Source organism: Trachurus trachurus (genome assembly GCF_905171665.1).
Source record: "Trachurus trachurus genome assembly, chromosome: 24".
NCBI classification, from domain to species: Eukaryota; Metazoa; Chordata; class Actinopteri; order Carangiformes; family Carangidae; genus Trachurus; species Trachurus trachurus.
The window spans coordinates 15,183,594-15,196,138 of record NC_139910.1 but is presented as its reverse complement, the minus strand read 5'-3'; the positions used below and the strand labels follow the sequence as shown (position 1 = coordinate 15,196,138).

At 42.7% G+C, this 12,545-nt stretch overlaps 1 protein-coding gene across 3 annotated transcripts in view; it reads left to right on the top strand.

The window, feature by feature from the left end:
- nhsl1b (NHS-like 1b) overlaps nucleotides 1-12,545 on the top strand; it is a 105,018-nt gene that overhangs the window by 40,725 nt on the left and 51,748 nt on the right. The window lies entirely within an intron of this gene.

The following is a 12,545-nucleotide window of genomic DNA, read 5'->3' as shown; positions in this document are numbered from 1 at the left end:
CACAGTAAAGAGAAAGAAGGAGGGAGGGAAGGAAGGAAGAAGGGACGGGCTGACTCGTATTTCAGCACCGTGGCTACTAGGGTTGGGTGTAACCCTAACCCTATACTCACAACACACATAGTCAACTCCTGAAGTCACACTCTGGAGGACTGACCAGGAGAAGCCGGAGTCAGGGAATCCTCACCGGCACGCACTTCATTACCAAACCTCCCTTTGCTGCATGTGTGATCAGCAGGTGTGCATCATTTTTGTTCTATCACCTGTGCTGATCAGCTGATTGGTGAGCGAGTCAGATCCAGACAGCTGACAACCACCCACATGGACTTTTTTTGTTTTGGTTTGTTTTTTTGTTTTTTTTCCTCCATCACATCGGACTTACTCGGCAAACCTGCTCTTCTCTTCACCACCAACTCTCTGGAAACTCTGAGACTTGATATCATCTTTACCACAAGTGCATTCACACACTGTCTGCAGAGGATCTCTATTTGGAGCTCGTGGCCGGAGGATTTCACATGCGAGTGTGTTTATGCCAGTGTGTTACTGTCCATGTAACTTCATCAAGCTGGGAATAGACCGAGTGACATTGTGAAACCTCTTCACCTTCTGGTCCGGCCTGGTGGTGAGACGGTGCACGTCAGCTGGTGTGTGTATATGTGTATGTGTGTGTGTGGAGATAACAACACTCAAGGGCACACATGGTCGTAAACAACAACCGCTGACTTGGTAAAAGTATCTTAATGCAATTTGGAAAATCTCTCTCCACCCTGGGTATACGCACCACCGAGGAGTAGAGAGCGCGCGCATACGCGAGTGTGTATGCGAGCGCGTGCAGCAGAGGGGTGGTGATTTTCCAGATTGCTGGATTGCCTAATTGCCCCTTTGGGTTTGGGAATCACGCCCGGAGTCTTAAAGCACAAAGGAAGAGAAGAAGAAAAGGGGAAGGAGATGATTTAGTCTGGCTCTTGGCTCACGACAGAGCGATGCATTGAGAAGGAGGTTGGAAGTTGAGGCTGCCCGGGGTCACAGTCATGATGTAGAACTGTGCAAGCAAAGTTAAAGAAAACTGGGCTATGGCTGAGCTTCTTACTGGAACTAATTTAATGCTTAAATTTGAAGCATTTTAGCATGTGTGCACATCTGGATCCTGTGTTCAGAAATGCTTGGAATCTCATGATTTGGACTTAGAGTGAACATCTACCAACCAATCTAAGGAACTACATCGGAGGATTATTTATTTTTCAGATTAAAACTTGTCTTTAAGGACATTTTTGATCCTACATCCTCCCATCTTGGACTGGCTCCTATCTTGAGTGAGGATGAGAGGGGACAGGAGGTCGTCGTCCTTCCGAAAGGAGAAGCCCGCCGGCCTGTCTCGGGCTCTCAGCTGGCTCAGCGTGTCCACCCTTTCCCACCAGAGCAGGCGCATCTTTCACAGCCAGAACGAGCTCCACGCCGCCCACACTCGGCCCGCGTACTCGCACACTCACCTCCACACCGCGGACGGGGACGACGACGATGACGACGACGACTGGGTGTACCAGCCTCAACATAAAATAGGTGAGAACGGGAAGGAAGCACGAAACTTACTTTCCGATTGTGTTTGTTAGACATACGACTGTAGATGCAGACCCACCGCAGCACATAGTGTGTTTTGTTTGGCTGCATCACAACTTCACACAATGCTTGGAGATCACTGAATGGATTTTTGTTCTCGCTCTCGACCAGGAAGCCACTAAATGACTTGTTTACTAAGCAAGAAGTGGGTCACTGTCTTTTTATGGCCCCCTTGTTCTCCATCTCTATGTTCCCGACACTTCCTGGTTGACACAGGGAGCCGGCGGGAGGGACTGTTAGCAGGTCAAAGGGCACTTTGTGTCGTCTTGCTATAGGTAAACAATGATGGTCAGTCCGGAAGCAGTTGATGTCACGGGCACGGGTGATGTCACAGGCTGGTGGCGATGCGAGGGGTGAGCTTTGGTGCCAGGGAGAGGGCACATTTGTATGCGTGGGTGCGTTCGTGGAGGCTTGGATAGCTCCGAGTGATAATGCGCTATAAGCAATCATTTTCAGGAATTACTTCACCGCAAGTGAAGACGTTTCCAGATTGTATTTGCATTCCATGCTGCTGAGGTAAGAATCCCATTTATACGCCTCTCGGTACCTCAGGGGTGTTGTGTTTCTAGATAAGCCTCATTACTTATTGATCAGTTCATTTGTCGCGTGTGTCTCTGTGTGTGTATGCGGTCAACAGTGTCAATAATGCTTTAGTGACAATGGTTGTAACTGTAGCCTTACCTTTACCTGAGAGTGGAAAAAGACACAGATACTCTGACTCACACCGCCGTTGTCCCTCAGCTGGACTCAGATCAGCCAGGACAGTGCAGGCTATAGTTTTATATTCAAATCATAACTCACATTATCTGTTCCTATTTAACTTCCCTGGTATTCAGATCATTTCAACGTGTAGCTGACTGGTGAAGATGCAGCTTTAATTTTCATAAGCTCAGTTACTGTATGTGACATTATAGTCTGTGACTGTCTACACATGGCTGGCTCTGTGTTGGGACTATGCTGCCAGGTGAGTTACCTCTCTGACAGGAACCCGCACAAGTTTATAAATGTAGATAAAGGATCGTCTTCGTGTTTGCAACCAAGTACAACAACAACGCTCTGACTCACCGAGCAGCCAGAATGCTTTGTCAGAACTGCTTGTCAGATCGTCACATAGTTTTGTAAACTCCCTGATGGTTTGAACAGTTTTTTTCTATTATAACCCGGCCCCACCTACATGCCTGCAATGCATACCTCCTTTAGCTCAATATAACCTTTTGATGAGCGCAGAACCACCAGAGAAAGACTGTCTCCATGGCTGGGTGACCTGCACCACATGGGGTTGAAAGAATGACTCAACATATGCAGCATCTTTGGTCTTCGTCTGTTGTTAATTTTATTCAAAACATATTAAAACAAGATGCAATCTAGATTTATGTAATCCAAGCACGAGTTGCCATTTTGTTGCCTCACAGTAACGTGGAGCCGGTTGCTGTTGTTGTCGTTTACTGCATGTCTCAATCCTTCATCGTCACTCTATCACCTCTGAACCTGCCCCTTCCTAAAACAGCTCGCTGCCACACATGGCTGGAATGGTTCGAGGTGTTGTCATTTTTTTCTCGAAGTCAAAGGGTAGAAGCTGCAGCTGCAAAGATAAAATGGTCACCATTTTGGAATATCATCATTAAAGCCCATGCTTTAGATACATACATCTGTTAGTGTCTTGTTATTCCATTTGACACATGTGTTTCATTAAAAGAATCAGAATTATATAAATCTACATAATAGAGGAATTAGTGGTACAAAAAAAGCAAACAGCATTACAGTTTGTTAAACAAAGTAAATCCTATGTGCAGTTCCAATAACTACAGCAGAAAATGTTATATCCAAGACAAATCTCTAATTCCATACTACACTCAATGTAATTGTCAGCTCAGGAAACGTTGTCTCTGTAACAGGACATTTTGACATAACCTAATTCAGAGTTCCTCATTAGTGATCATTTATTTATCTGGTCAGTTTGATTGGCAGATTGACTGTTATTTGATGGTTTACAGTCAGGAAGCAGAACCAAACTGGTCATTGTGGTCAATTGCAATTTCTGGTAATTGATCCTTTCCTTGTAAAATCTCCATGGAATAGAGGGGGGGCTGTTTATTGATTGGGGGATATTAGCTAAGAACAAAGCCTGGAAATGGAAAGAAATGTAATTAAACATCCAGAAGAAAGGGACTGTGTGTTAAGTTGAGCTGTTGTTGTTCCTGCTCTCTCCAAATCTGCTTTTTTGCTGTCTCACACCCACTTTCCTCTCTTGCTCTTTCTCTCTCCATCCATCATAAACACAGTCTATATCTTTTTATAGCTAATTCTAGGCCGGAGAGTGTCACAGACAGGTCAATATAAAACTATTCCATCCAGAGCACACACATGCACAAGCATATACAGTAACCGTTTGAATGCACACCACACGGAGGAAACGTCTCATAAGGATACATCTTTAGATGAACCTGAAGTATTTATAACATCTGGATCTGGCTTCCACACGCCTGCCAGGGCCCATTACAAGACACATGGGCAGCCACGCACCGTGCCTGTGTGTAAATATAGCCCCAAAATGAGCAGCTGCGGCTCCAGAACCTGCAATTTTGACGCAGCCCTCAGCTTGACTGGTTGGGTGTTTGCCCCGGTTGCCAAGGCAATGGGCGTGCAAGTGAGTGTTTCCTGGTGTGGTTCTGTTTGACCTCTCTATTGGGACGACTCTGAACCAATCATGTGTAAGAGATTGCTTCAATCACCGTCTGGTACACAAGCTGCTATCTGCTTTTCTTGTGCATTTGACTTGAGGTGTGCACTTAGTAAAAATCTAGACATTATGTCCGACAATGTATAGCTCAATAATCATAAGATTGTGAAAGTTGTTCATGAAATGTTTCTAAAACCCAAATGTGACAAGTTGAAGCATAGTTTTTGCTCTCTAGCAATCCCAAACCCAAAGATATATTAAATTCACTGTCACATAAAAGCAGCAAATTCTTGCAACAAAGCAGCTGGAACTGAGTAATGCTTGGCTTTGTTGTTTGAATAATGACTTGAACAATTAATCAGTCATTAAAATAGTTGCAGATGGTTTGAGCTTTAATAAGCAGAACTACATAAAACTGTCTATTGTTCATTGCTCTCACACAAACAGGAAACGATACAACACCAGCGCCAGCAGACACCATTAAACTCCCTCTACTCCATACCATCACAGCTGTAGCTTGTACCAATCTCTCTAGTGTTTTTGCAGTTAGTATTATAGCTCCTTAACATTATATACTAACATGAAATAGAGCACTAGATTGTTTTTAGTTTTTATTTGTTTGTTTGTTTGCTTAACAAGGTCTTTGCAGAGATCTTCCAGACTATTTTTACCATTTGCATCTTTGAGTAGTGCCTCAATTTCCTTTGTGGTTTTCAGTTGTTGGACAACAGTGTGGCACAAGTGGGACACAAAAGTTTTGGAACATCAGTGTCAATGAATCTTCACAAAGAGACAGCAAATGGGTTTTCCAAAGATGGGATGGCTTTCTGTTTTATGAGATGTTCCTGGAACCGTCCCAAAACTTGTTTTACTTATTCCAGCTGCAAGCAGCTCCTTCGTTTCTAATGTGTAATGTATTATGGGGTCTATGGAGCCTGGCAACAGCACACTTTAATCTGCATACTGACATGTCTCTACACATACATGTGTACATTTTTTAAAACCCTGCTTACATTTACTACATTAAGAGGAATTGGGACTCATTTCTTTGCTGGTGAAGTGGAACAGCTCTGATCATAAGGTCAGAAATCTGTGGTGGCAACAGTAAAATAAAACAATCTGATACATTATGATACAAAACACTCTATTAATCTCCCAACATAGGACAGACAACAGTGGGAGAGAACAAAGAGTTCTCACAGGCAGCACAGTAGCAAAGTTACCATCAACGAGGAGGTGATTATATTATCACTGGTGTTGAATTGGCAGCAGTGACACCTTCCCTCTGTCTTTTTCCTCTCTCTGACACACATATACACACAGGCACCTGATCAGTCTCCTCAATCAACTGTATTGATCAACCCTAAGTGGCTGTGTGTGTCTGAATCGATCAGTAAGTGGACAGGGTGGCTGCTCTGGAAGACCTGAGAACAAGAGAACAAGTCCCAGCAGTCGGGGCCTCGTTCAGACTCCTTAAGGCCCCTTCAGCCTTTCTTCACTTTGAGAGCCGAGGGAATGAGTGTGGATCCTGGTCTGGGATCTGGGGCAGCTGGGGGACTGGGATCCACACGATTAACCGCACTGCTTCTTACTCTTACATGCTGTGTACAGCAAGTCGCTAAGCAAACTGAACTCAGTGACTCTGTTGGCAGTGAACGAGTGCCCTATGTTAACATGCAAGTCAGGAGATTGACGGATTTAGGAGAATTTAGTGTGTGATGTGGTCTTTTTTTTTTATCTACAGTGTGTGGATGTCCTCTTTTATGATTTTCATTCACACATTTAGGGCAACGACATATTGACCTAAATATTAAACATACCTTGGCTCGCCACTCGCCAGCGTTACGACAGCCACAACCAGAATTGGGTCTCACATGTAAAAACGCTGTTAATGAGCTGTTTGTGAATTTATGACGGGATCTTTTAGGAGGTGCTTAGTGAAATTTGAGAGGATTCAGATGAGACTGAACACTTGCGTAACAGCCTTTTTGCGTTTTTTTTTTTTTTTCTGGGATATATCTCCACACATGTTTCTGCACATACAGAAACACACTCATCATCATTGTGGTAGTCCATGTGTAAATCCAGATTAGCAGATGATTATTCGCTGTAGGGGGAAGATGTGATGTATAAACCAACCGAGGCCTCATTAAAAGACAGACATGAAAAATCTGCCGATGTGGCCCACGGCCCAGGCATACACGGTCCTACCGTACACAGAAACACACACTTACAGATAACATACATGCACATTAAATCCTAAAGGAAAGATGTATTTAATTTGCTCTTTTTATAGTTTCATGCTGTTTTCTAACTGCCCTCTCTCTCTCTCTTTCTCCTATGTGCTGACAATGACGCTGTTATCTTCAGGTAAGTCATATCTGTATATCTATGACCTACATATCTTCCTTTTTTATATCTCTTTTAGTTGATCCCAGATCAGACTTACTGCATGCTAAAAATCCCCATAAAGCCTGCCACCCATCGCAGTTCAGTTTTAGCCCTGAATTAAATCGCATTACCTCTTATTTCCCCTCTAAAAACGTAATCTCCGACTTGCGCCACCCATCGCTGTATCATATTGTATGTATCCTATTACCTTTGTATTATGGGATGTAATCCATGAATGCACTGACTCGATGGGGAACAGGGGAGGTAGAAGAAAAGCAAGTGATTATATCTGGGAACTGGATTCCAGACCATAAGGGGATAGAGGTCCCAGGCTTATGTTGATGGGATGCACTGATATTGTCCCAAAATAAGCCACAGTGTAATATAGAGGTGAGATCTTATTATCTGCCTCAGCACATACAGTGGGGCAAAAAAGTATTTAGTCAACCACCAATTGTGCAAGTTCTCCCACTTAAAAAGATGAGAGAGGCCTGTAATTTTCATCATAGGTATACCTCAGCTATGAGAGACAAAATGAAGAAAAAAAATCCAGAAAATCACATTGTCTGATTTTTAAAGAATTTATTTGCAAATTATGGTGGAAAATAAGTATTTGGTCAATAACAAAAGGTCATCTCAATACTTTGTTACATGCCCTTTGTTGGCAATGACAGAGGTCAAACGTTTTCTGTAAGTCTTTACAAGGTTTTCACACACTGCTGCTGGTATTTTGGCCCATTCCTCCATGCAGATCTCCTCTAGAGCAGTGATGTTTTTGGGCATTCGCTGGGCAACACGGACTTTCAACTCCCTCCAAAGATTTTCTATGGGGTTGAGATCTGGAGACTGGCTAGGCCACTCCAGGACCTTGAAATGCTTCTTACGAAGCCACTCCTTCGTTGTCCGGGCGGTGTGTTTGGGGTCATTGTCATGCTGAAAGACCCAGCCACGTTTCATCTTCAGTGCCCTTGCTGATGGAAGGAGGTTTTCACTCAAAAATCTCACGATACATGGCCCCATTCATTCTTTCCGTCACACGGATCAGACGTCCTGGTCCCTTGGCAGAAAAACAGCCCCAAAGCATGATGTTTCCACCCCCATGCTTCACTGTAGGTATGGTGTTCTTTGGATGCAACTCAGCATTCTTTCTCCTCCAAACACGACGAGTTGAGTTTTTACCAAAAAGTTATATTTTGGTTTCATCTGACCATATGACATTCTCCCAATCCTCTTCTGGATCATCCAAATGCTCTCTAGCAAACTTCAGACGGGCCTGGATATGTACTGGCTTTAGCAGGGGGACAAGTCTGGCACTGCAGGATTTGAGTCCCTGGCCGCGTAGTGTGTTAGTGATGGTAGCCTTTGTTACTTTGGTCCCAGCTCTCTGGAGGTCATTCACTAGGTCCCCCCGTGTGGTTCTGGGATTTTTGTTCACCGTTCTTGTGATCATTTTGACCCCACAGGGTGAGATCTTGCGTGGAGCCCCAGATCGAGGGAGATTATCAGTGGTCTTGTATGTCTTCCATTTCCTAATAATTGCTCCCACAGTTGATTTCTTCACACCAAGCTGCTTACCTATTGCAGATTCAGACTTCCCAGCCTGGTGCAGGTCTACAATTGTGTTTCTGGTGTCCTTTGACAACTCTTTGGTCTTGGCCATAGTGGAGTTTGGAGTGTGACTGTTTGAGGTTGTGGACAGGTGTCTTTTATACTGATAAGGAGTTCAAACAGGTGCCATTAATACAGGTAACCAGTGGAGGACAGAGGAGCCTCTTAAAGAAGAAGTTACAAGAAGTTACAGGCCTGTGACAGCCAGAAATCTTGCTGGTTTGTAGTTGACCAAATACTTATTTTCCACCATAATTTGCAAATAAATTCTTAAAAAATCAGACAATGTGATTTTCTGGATTTTTTTTTTCATTTTGTCTCTCATAGCTGAGGTATACCTATGATGAAAATTACAGGCCTCTCTCATCTTTTTAAGTGGGAGAACTTGCACAATTGGTGGTTGACTAAATACTTTTTTGCCCCACTGTATACCAGAACTATTATGTCATGTGACAGAAAATTATCTTTTGCCAGCACTCCAGTCAGTGTATTCTGAGATTTTCTATTTTATTATCACTGATTATTGATAATCTGTTTTAAACAAGAGGCCCTGTGGAGTTGGATTTTTTCCCATCCCAGGTTCCTCATCGTTGCGTGACCAGGGGCCTGTTGTTCGAAACCTAGATAAGGGATTAAGCCGGGATATGTTGGTTATCCTGGCTGAATTTAGCCTCAACTCGGTTGTTCGAAAGCTGGATACCTTTATCCTGGTCAAGTTACTATGGTGATTTATTCTCTGCAGCTAGCCTGCTCCAGACCAGGCTAACAGCCAGGCTAAGTTGATTCTGTTGTCTTTATCTGTGAAGTCAGCAGCCACTCTGATCAGAAATCAATGTTTTATACAGTTATTCCATGTTCTTATGTACCCTACATATTGGCCTGATTTCTAAACAAACTAAATACATTTACAATAATCAAATAACATGAAACATTTACAATATTTATTAGGTTTTTTTTCTTTTCTTTTTTTCATAATTAGGGCTATTCATTTGCTTCTCACACTGAATCATTGCATCTGCCAGCGCTGCCTGCTTCTTCAAATGCAGGGCATAAAGATGTCTGACGGTTTGTGAAATCTGTAGCACAGAATTGTGCACACTGTTCTTGAGACAATACAAACTATTTTCGATATCTGTGACCCATCTATGATATTTTCTATGACCACTAGTAAAAAAAAAAAGCAAAATTAGCAATAGATTTATTTTTATTATTATAAAATATGTTACAAAATACAGTATATTGGCCAAATATTGGTTGAGGGAAGAAAACAAGAATACAATTGTTTGAGCAGGCACCTTCCAAATAATTTATACACCTCATTTGAACATTGTTATCGGCAATTTATTGAAGCATCAGACTGCATAATGTTCTTATATTTAATAAATTTTCACCTGTTGCACTTTTGGCCACTTCTATTTGTGCTGTAAGAACTTTACTTTAGATGATAAAAGATGAGTGCAATGTATCAACTTCCACTGCTCATCATTAAGGCAAAGTGCACAGCTGTTAATTTGTGAAAGGAACTTAAATTGTGATTATAATTTTGGATTAGGCTACTTCCACATTCAATCAGTCCGCAGTTGTCCGCTGCACTCTCTCTGAGCTTTACAACAGCAGCAGTGCTTTTTTTTTTTCTCTCTAAGAGGTGTGTCACCTTACGTCAAGATCCGCTGTTGATTGGAGGAAAGTGGCCACACCTGTCCTCACATCAGTGAATCTGTGATCAATCTCTGTGGTCTACTGACGAGAGAATTAGTTACACCTGGCTTGACAAAGCCGCTCCTCCTCAGCCTGGCTCGGCGTTCCAACAACCAACTAAACCAGGATGGACTTATGAGACTTTGTCCAACCTGGCTTTTCCACTTATCCTGGATATCTTTATTCTACTTTCGAACAACGGGCCCCAGAGCATTACATTTTCTACAGCAAGCTTATCCCTTATCTGTATGTGTGTGTGTTTGTGTGTGTGTGTGTGTGTGTGTGTTATTTGGTTTTGTTTTGCACTGACGCAGACCTCGGTGCACACAGTAACAACTTGTCACGTGTCATCCTGTACCAAATTTGATAGAAGATGTGCAGCATGCTGGGTTACTGACTGACATTTGAAGATAAGATGTTGTCTTTGTGTCTAATACGCAGCGCTGGTCATGATTCAGCCCAATGATAGTGTTTTATCTGAGGACAAAGACTGTATTTTGGAGAACAACAACAGTGGCGAGCTGAAATTCCTCTGAATACAGTCTTTATATGCTACAGTCACAGACTGTCATTTAACCCGACAAGTGCTGCCACGTCCTACATTTCTGAGGTGACACCAGACATCACAGCTTGGACAACAGGAAGACGAATCAAGTGTCAGAGTTGAGACTAGTTTCAATCAACATACTGTGTGTCTACTGACTTTGAAAAAATATTTTTGTTTCCATTTTGGATTTCAATGAATTTTGTGTTTCACATTCATCAAGAAAGGCAGAAGATTGTTCTTTTGCCATCTCTCTCTGTTTTATGTTTTGACCCTTTGGGGAGGCTCTGACATTCAGGTTACGCCTCACTGTAACTTAAGAGGGTGATGCTATCAACACTGGTTCAGTAGCTAGTATATGTCATTATTATACCAATTTCCACTGCCAATAATCTTAATTTGATTGGTTTAGAACAGGGAGGGAAACCCACCTCTCTGTTTTGCCACATCAGCTTTGCGAGAGCAGTGATTAGACTGACCTCAAAGTGGTTCCTCGGTGCCAAGGGGTTTACGATGAAGTTTAAAGTTAAAGCCATTTTGAGTGAAGCCACAGCCAATTAAGGTGAGGATTTGATGGAGCCAAACTTTATTGTCTTGTTTGGTTGGTTGGTTTATTCAGGGAATTGTGTGTATTTTTAATTGCTGATGGTGATTTCTAGAGTTGTTGTTTCTGTTGCACTCTCATTTTATCCACTCACCATTGCAGAGGGGCTCTACAGCACACACACACTTTCACACACCAATCATCCTGTAATTGGTGACATCTGGTCGAGGCAGAAATCTCATATCCTTCAAGCCATATTGTGGGTGGGATTAGCATGTCCATGACATACGTGTACATAAATACACACACACTGTACAAGCAAGCACACACAAATACACACTTTTCACTCCTGATTAGTGCATCTTCTACCTTATCATTTTGTCTATACCTATTGTCACTGTGTTTGGATTTTGGCACCTCACAGATTACATCAATGGGCACTTATGCTACAGTGAAAATTGTTTATTTGCCATTGGAGATTGTTTTGATTAGTGGGCTTACTTCCTGCTCCTCTTCTTGCAAGCCTTACGTCACAAATTCTTGCATTATTACAAAACGGCAATAACACTATTATTTTCAGCTCACTCCCTCTAAAAGTCCTGTCTTAGCTTTTGTGCGTTTTTTCTTCTTCTACTTCTACTATTCCTCTTCTTCTTGCTCTTATAAATTCGTTTTTGTTCACAGAAATCATAGAAAGACACTAAAACTCTGGTCAGTGCATCTTTTTCTCAGCTGAGGTCATCTGCAGTGTTTTGTCCTAGTCTTTGTGGTTGCTCTAGATATAAACAGCTGCTCAACGCTGAAAAAGCAAAATGGTATTTTTTTTGACTTGACAGTGTTTCCACAGTCTGCGAGTGAGTCAGTATTTTGTGTTTCTTTATCAGTGTGGGGCGTTCAGCGTGGCCAACGTGGAGAGGTCGGGATGCACCAAGCTTGTAGCTGTTTCTGATAACAAACAGTTGAATTGTGGGGATTAAAGCGATTATATTTGATCAGCGCACAATGGATCGGCCTCAAGCCGGGGCCCCCTGCCTCACGCTGAACTGCTGACTGCCCAGATTCTCTACAATCACAATCCTCCACAAGGCTCAAACTCCTCTGTGTGTGTTTTTGTGATTTTGTTTTTATTTTTGCCCGCCCTTATAAGGACATATGTACTATTTGAACTAGTTTATGTACACAACATGTATTCATTTATATTGCTTTTTGTATATGCATTAAGTAGACCAGTTAAGGGGCTTGTGGATGACAGCAGCTTTAAGAGTTTTAGTTTGACGCTGGGCTTCTGGCTCGCTACCTCTTACAGTAACACGGATGGGGCGGAGAGATGAGGAGGGGGTGGTGGTGGTGGTGGTGGTGGGGTGTTAGTGTGGTAAAGAGATATTCAGAGATGCAAGGAGAGACAGACAGAAAGAGGGGAAGCAGAGTTAGGGGGTCACAAAGCAGTTTCCTGCGGTGTAGGAGTT